Consider the following 7,870-nt stretch of genomic DNA (forward strand, 5'->3'; position numbering starts at 1 on the left):
ATAGAATGATGCATTCAAAGAAAAGATTAGTCCATGACTAACATGTAGATGTATTTTTTAAAGTTTCATTAGTTGTTTAAAAAGTGACAAAATAAGTGTAAAGTTTTAGTGTCTATAAAACACTGGGAGCTGCCATGTTGTAACTTGTGTTACCTTCTCTGCTGTGGCCAATTAGGGTCAGTTATAAATAGGTCACTAGAGTGTGCAGCCAATGGTTGTGCTGGATTTAACAGTGTTCTGCACTTCCATTTCTAACAGGAACTGAAAAGCTCACAATTTCAGAATGGAATTACAGGCAAAGAGGACAAAATAAATAATGAAAGTATATTGCAGAGTTGTTTTATTATATACAATTTATCATTTTATATTACCATCTCAAAGTGTTTAATGTCCCTTTAAAGCTGAATTATATCACAAAAAAGGAAAGACCCGCAAATTCTAGAACTAAGTAAAGCAGTAATCTCTCTGAATATAGCAGTAAACTCTCTGGACATCCTTGAAGCAACAGAAAAAAGGAATCAGTTAGGCCTTTTAGCATTTGATGTGTGATATAATGTTCAGAATGTATTTCAAATAGAATAGAACACAAATTGCTTAAATGGACACAGAATAAAGTATGTACTGTTTGTATGTAGAGAGATAGAAAGGTGGATATAGATTGCAGTAAGGAAACCCTTGAAAGCATGTTTTTTAATATGTAAAGTTAGCCCAATAAAGATATATTGCTACTTCCTGAAATAAACACTATTACATTGCAAAGTGATTATATGATCTCTGTGATGCTGACACGTATGTTGTCCAATTTTAGGACACCCTTCCTTTCTGCTCCAGAACATCATCCTGTATCTTAAATACAATCAGTAACCCACTGAAAGGTCATGTTCTTTACTATCCTGAAAAGCAGAAGATAACAATAACAATATAAAGGGCAGCCTTGACTAAGTTATTGCTCAATGCCCAGCAGTTTATAGTATTACATTTCTGGTAACAACATTTGCTGAAGGGACAGTGAAATATTATTATTATTATTATTCTTTATTTATAAAGCGCCGACAGATTCCGCAGCGCTGCCCATGGGTACAAGGATTACAGTACAGTGGAGAAACAATACGATAAGACACAAAATTTTACAGACAAATTCAGGGGGAATTGAGGGCCCTATTCTTGTGGGAATTTACAATCTAGACAGGTAGGAGGATGGGAAACAGGAGGTGGGGACTGCAGAGGTGAGAATGATATTAGTGAGGAGATAGATGGGAACTGTTAGTTAAGTGAAGTTAGTTTGTTAATAAGTCGGGTGATAAGCTTCCCTGAACAGAAAGGTATTTAGCAAACGTTTAAAGGAGGAGAGGTTAGGGGAAATACTGGAATTATAAGTCAGGCAACCACCACTTGGAAGCTGCTTCTTTTACTAAGTAAAACAGAGGTAACAAACCTTTCTGAATATGTGTGCTATATATATATATATATATATATATATATATATATATATATATATATATATATATATATATATATATATATATATATATATAGACAACTTTTTATTACAGATATGTAGTTTGGAATCATGAGGAGAATGATACATTAAAGGGATAGTTTACTCAAAAATGTTCTCAACTTTAATTTGTTCCCAATGATCCACTTTAACTGCTGGATTGTATTAACTTGTTTACAAGTATTTAATTTACCCTTATATTAGCATTTGAAATAGTTGACTTAGCCTGCGGTATCCCCACCTATTCTGAAAGTTTCTGGCCTTAGGTCCAAGATATAGATAATCTGTGTAAACACAGCCAGCAGAAGAAATTACACTCCCAGTGGGGTATAGAAGAGATAAGGTAATAAAATGTTAATTTCCCATTGTTCTCTCCAAGTATTAGTCTTTGGTTTACAGACAAATATAAGATAAAGAATCCGGAATATCTACAAAATGTGATACAGTAATGAGATCTGATTATACTTACAAGCTCAACCCATTTTATTAGGTTGTGAGTTCAAAACACTAAATCAGCTGTTTTATATACACAAATAAGCCTTAAAAGCAAATTCTCAAACATTTTATACTCTGTAGTTGGTAAAAAAGTAATGGGAAATACATTAAGGGAAAAACAATTTTACAGTATACTGTCCCATTAAGCACAACAAATGTAGCTATTGAAAACAAGCAGTATGCTGAAAGTCCATTAAAGTTTAAATATTGTCAATGCAAATGGAATTTGTACTAATGTTTCTTATCATTTCCAAAAATGCAGATATCCTCACAAACACACAAGTGTAACTGCATTTAGTTAACTAGTGATTTACATTGATAGATATATTCAGTTATGTGTTTCCAATCTTCCTGGCCTGTTGATGTGCCCTGGGGGCTGGATTTGCTGCATTTAATAGTGTCGGACCCCTTTTTGTGTCTGGCATTTCTTATTATAAAGAGCATTACATTGTTGCACAATTTATAGCAGGACTTTCTTGCAGCTAGCAGGTAAGACATCATGTGACTATATCAGCTTGTTCAAGCTATCTGATTAAGATCAAATGGAGCTGTATGGATCTGTTGAGTGAAAATGACAATTTTTAAACCGTTCCTTATCATTAAAGCCTATACTAACTGTCCTCCCTTTCTCTTGCTCTCACATGTACTTTCCTATGCATTCCTTTGAAGTATTCTGAATTATGTGCCAAATGCTTAACATTAACTCCTGCAGTGCATCTCCATCCTACAGCTAAGGGTATGAAGTGATGACATTGGTTTCCATTAATGTCATCAATCAGCATTTGTATAATATCAGACCCCAGCTCAAGGTTACCATTTTCCAGGATATGAGCCTGTTTGTGTTCATTTGTGGGTCTCTCTGTATTTTTTGTTTTTAAATATAATTGTATCCAGATGCACAGACTTACTCTGTACACACGCACACGCACAAAGCCTTTCTTGTTGACTGCCTGGAAACTAGCTTGCTGTTATTATAGAAACCACATATTTGTTTTATATTTCTAACCTGTTTGAACAGACCACATGTCCCTAAAGATGAGAGAAATGCAAGTTTTAAAGCATGTCTGGACTTCTGACTTTAACTGAACACAGGCAGGCTGATATACAAAGTTACATTTCTTACTAAGAATTGTTACATTTTAGAAACATTGAACATAATTTATATATAGAAGATTTAAAAACAGTTCTTGCTATTATCCTGTGCTAGTGACTATATATATATATATATATATATATATATATATATATATATAAATTCTGTCAGAGGAAGTAACACAAAAACAATCTAAAACAACATATTAAATGGGTATCTGATAGTAAAGGAACACTGATTTGCCTTACAGTGCCAATAGGTGTGTATATATATATATATATATATATATATATATATATATATATATATAAAATAGATTATATATCTATATTAACAGCAAAAGATTAACATAAGGACACCGATAAAATAGGATTATTATCTGATCATATTATGCTGATATGGCAATAAAAAGATTCTTGATTTTATTTTTAAGACCCAAACTCTCATCTCATGCTCCAGGTCAACATTTCACAACACAGTTTGAAAATGTAAACACAACGTCACTGATATACTCTGGAGTTTTTCCTGGCTGCGCTTACTTTCACTCTCCCTCTATTTTTTGTTACTACATACGAACCAATGGAAGATGATATATTGCACTACAGGGACATCTGGTTACAGCAATATGAAAATTTAGAATCAAATATCATCTCTTTTTGTTTTTGTATATTCTTTTATTTACAGAAAAAAAATGAACAATTCACTTCATTGCTACGTTAATTAATATATATACTATTTGCAAACATTTAATTAATGTATACACTATTTACAGCAATTCAATTAATGTATACACTATTTACATCAATTGAATTAATGTATACACTATTTACATCAATTGAATTAATGTATACACTATTTACATCAATTTAATTAATGTATACACTATTTACAATAATGTAATTAATGTATACACTATTTACATCAATTGAATTAATGTATACACTATTTACATCAATTGAATTAATGTATACACTATTTACATCAATTGAATTAATGTATACACTATTTACAATAATTTAATAAATGTATACACTATTTACAACAATTTAATTAATGTATACACTATTTACAACAATTTAATTAATGTATACACTATTTACAACAATTGAATTAATGTATACACTATTTACAATAATTTAATTAATGTATACACTATTTACAACAATTGAATTAATGTATACACTATTTACAACAATTGAATTAATGTATACACTATTTACAACAATTTAATTAATGTATACACCATTTGCAACAATTTAATTAATGTATACACCATTTGCAACAATTTAATTAATGTATACACTATTTACAATAATTTAATTAATGTATACACTATTTACAATAATTTAATTAATGTATACACTATTTACAATAATTTAATTAATGTATACACTATTTACAACAATTGAATTAATGTATACACTATTTACATCAATTGAATTAATGTATACACAATTTACATCAATTTAATTAATGTTTATACTATTTACAACAATTTAATTAATGTATACACTATTTACAATAATTTAATTAATGTATACACTAATCGTGAGCTGAAAGTAAAGGAAGTACAATATAAAACATAAAATATGAAGGTATTATTCAGAGTTGTTATATATTGATTAATTAATTGATTTGAAGCAAAACTGTAATTTTGACCATAATAGTTTTCTTTAACTGGAGAAGTAACACAAGCATTATGTCCTGGGTTAAAGGGACATAAAACCCATTTTTTTCATAATTCCGATAGTACATACAATTTTAAACCACTTTCCAATGTACTTCTATTATAAAATTTTCTTCATTTTTCTTGTTATCCTTTGTGGTAAAGCAGGAATCTAAACTTAGGAGTGTGCACGTGTCTGCAGTACTATATGGCAGCTGTTTTGTAACAATGTTATACATAAGCAAGACCACTAGATGGCAGCACTATTTCCTGTCATGCAGTGCTGCAGGCGTGCATGCTACCTATCTAGATATCTCTAACATGAGAACAAAGCAAATTTGATAATAGAAGTAAATTGGAATCTTTTTTAAAATTGTATTCTCTATCTGAATCATGAAAGAAAACAATTTGAGTTTCATGTCCCTTTAATTAATAGCACCCATTTTCCTAGATTATAAGTGTAGCACAATCATTACAAGGTTGCTATATTTTTAGCACTAGAAACTCTATTAAGGCTGTGACACACTGCAAGCGGAGCGGTGCGCAGCGTGTAGATGCAGCTGTGCGCGCTCAGTGTGTCCTGCCTTTTCATCACTGAGCACTCTGCTGCATCAGGTCGCGTAGCTGAGCGCTCAGAGATGAAATAATTGAGCTTCTGAATCGATGTGACGCGGAGCGAAGCAGCTGCATCACCTTGCGCCGCATCACTTGCAGTGTGTCACAGCCTTTACCAGAGAGTTTGCAATAACTATTACTCCCTATACTTTCAGTTTTGGCACAAAGTGTAAACTCATGCTCATATTATAGTTAGCCGTTGTGCAAAACTAACATTAATGCTAGAAATGTTAAATAAAGTGAAACGCTCTTGTTTCCAGACGAAAACCAACAAAGTAAAAAGCTGTTTTTTCTAGACCAAAATGAAACACTTTTTTTTTTACACTAAACAAAGTTAGAAAAAATGTATACAGAACATTTTTTTTTTTTAAAGCATTTAGATAATACAACATAAAATAAATGTTCAATCAGGGTTATGGAGTAATTAAATAAAATGTATAGCTTAGCAAATCGCTTAAAGAGATACATGCATATAAGAAAAAAAAAAAAATTCTACTCTGCATCATGTTGTACATAGACTGAACTCTAGAACCATGATACCGGGGGCTAGGGGGTATGAGACAGTCAGTAGGGATGAGTGATAACCCTCTGTAAATGCCCTCATGTCTTCTTGAATTTAGGCAACACTGGTTCTTGCAAAACTCAATTTTTAGGAAGTCTCAGCTGTAAGGTGAGAATGCACTAGCTTGGGCAATGTATAGCTGCCTGGTTGTTAGATGAAGGGGAGGCAAGATGAAAGAAATTGGTATTGGGGTTTGTGATGCACAGAGTGTAATATTTTGGCAAAAGCCAAAGGACTTTTAGTCCAGTTTGAATATCCCACATGATTCTTGACTGAATCCTCTTTAGCGGCAAATACCAGGACTGCTGAGGCTGACACACCATTCTCTCCCTCTAAAGAGCTTGTTGCAGTCTCATTTGGACATCTGAGGTTTGGCGTGGAGATATAGTCTGGGGTCATCACGTACTGCTGTGATCGTTGTCTTGTAGAACATCAGGTTGGGCAAGAGTATTGATCGAAAGGAGCAAACCTTCTAGGAGTTGCTGTCTGAGGCTACAGAAGTGATCGTTGAGGAGTTGTAGTGCAGTGCCTCCCATCAATCTATAAGCCGAGCTGCATCCAAAGTACTAATGCAATCAGACCGGTCCTTCAGTCCCATGTGGTCTGAATAGTTGAAAATGAAATTGGTGGGTTGGTGAACAGGCTCTCTTCCAGTATAGCATCTGTGGGGACTGGGGAGGTGTCGATGATCAGTGATAAGCCTCAGTAAACCATATCCAATGGCAGGGAACATGCAAATAACAGAAATGTGCTCTAATTGTTCCACTTGTAGCTAGGGATCTATAGTAATTATTCCTTACTGTTCGAAATGTTGTAACCCATCTATAATTAGCTAATTAGAGGTTCGATTACAGACGCCTCTGAATTTGCGGCAATGCTTGCTCGCTACCTGGACATGCCCCTATACTGAACATTTTACTGTATAATGTATATAAATACCACATCCTACACACATGCACTGTAATACCCATAATGCCTCAGCTGAATTGTATAAATAATTGTTCTGAAAAGTTTTGCTATTCTTTTGGAAGTGAATAAGCAAAACAGGAAATAAGAAGAGGCACATAAAGAGCACTCACTTATAGAGAGACCGAGGGAGGAAACTGTCTCAGGTAAATAAATAAAACATAACTTTTAATATACCTATAAATAAAAAAGGAAACATGTTACACTATAATACTAAAAATCCAAAGTGAATGGAATCCAAACAGTATTCAAGTCACAAAATACCACAAGTTCTACAATTACAAAAAGATGACAAGAGGCACAGTCATGGAGCAATTAGCAACGGTTGTCCCACTATATCAGTTCCACATTACACCATTAAATAACTATAGAGTATACAGTCCCCCAAACAATTAACTAAATAAAGGTATAACTGACACAATTAATTAAACTGGTTCCATACACTGAAAAAATAAACTCTGACAACAAAAATACTATTGAGAAATACAAATAAATGTGCTGAGAAGAATCAAGAGATGCGCCTGATGCATCCCTAATACATAGCCACAAATATTGGGATGTGTACAAATTGCAGTTCTTCTCCACTCCCAGAGAAGCTTGGGCACTTTTAATGCTTTTATTGTATACAGATCTATGCAGATATAAAAAAAATAATCTGATGTCCTTTTAAGGTAAGAATGATTCCAAAATGTGCAGTTTTATATAAAATAAATAAATAAAGGGACAATAGTAAAAATAGTTTGTATTTGAAACAGATTAGTAAAATATCATTAAATAAACCAAAACTTGTATTTCTTAACACATGCAACATATAGTTTTTAGAAAGGTTTGCAAAATTGACTCTATATAGAAAAGATATGGCATAACTACAATAATAAAAATACAATAAATGTGGAAGGAGGTCTGATATTTTTATTACAGTTATTCCTTTTTATATGACTTTTCTCTGTCTCAAATGTACAATTGTGTCTTTTA

This window comes from Bombina bombina, chromosome 4 (genome assembly GCF_027579735.1).
Source record: "Bombina bombina isolate aBomBom1 chromosome 4, aBomBom1.pri, whole genome shotgun sequence".
Lineage (NCBI taxonomy): Eukaryota > Metazoa > Chordata > Amphibia > Anura > Bombinatoridae > Bombina > Bombina bombina.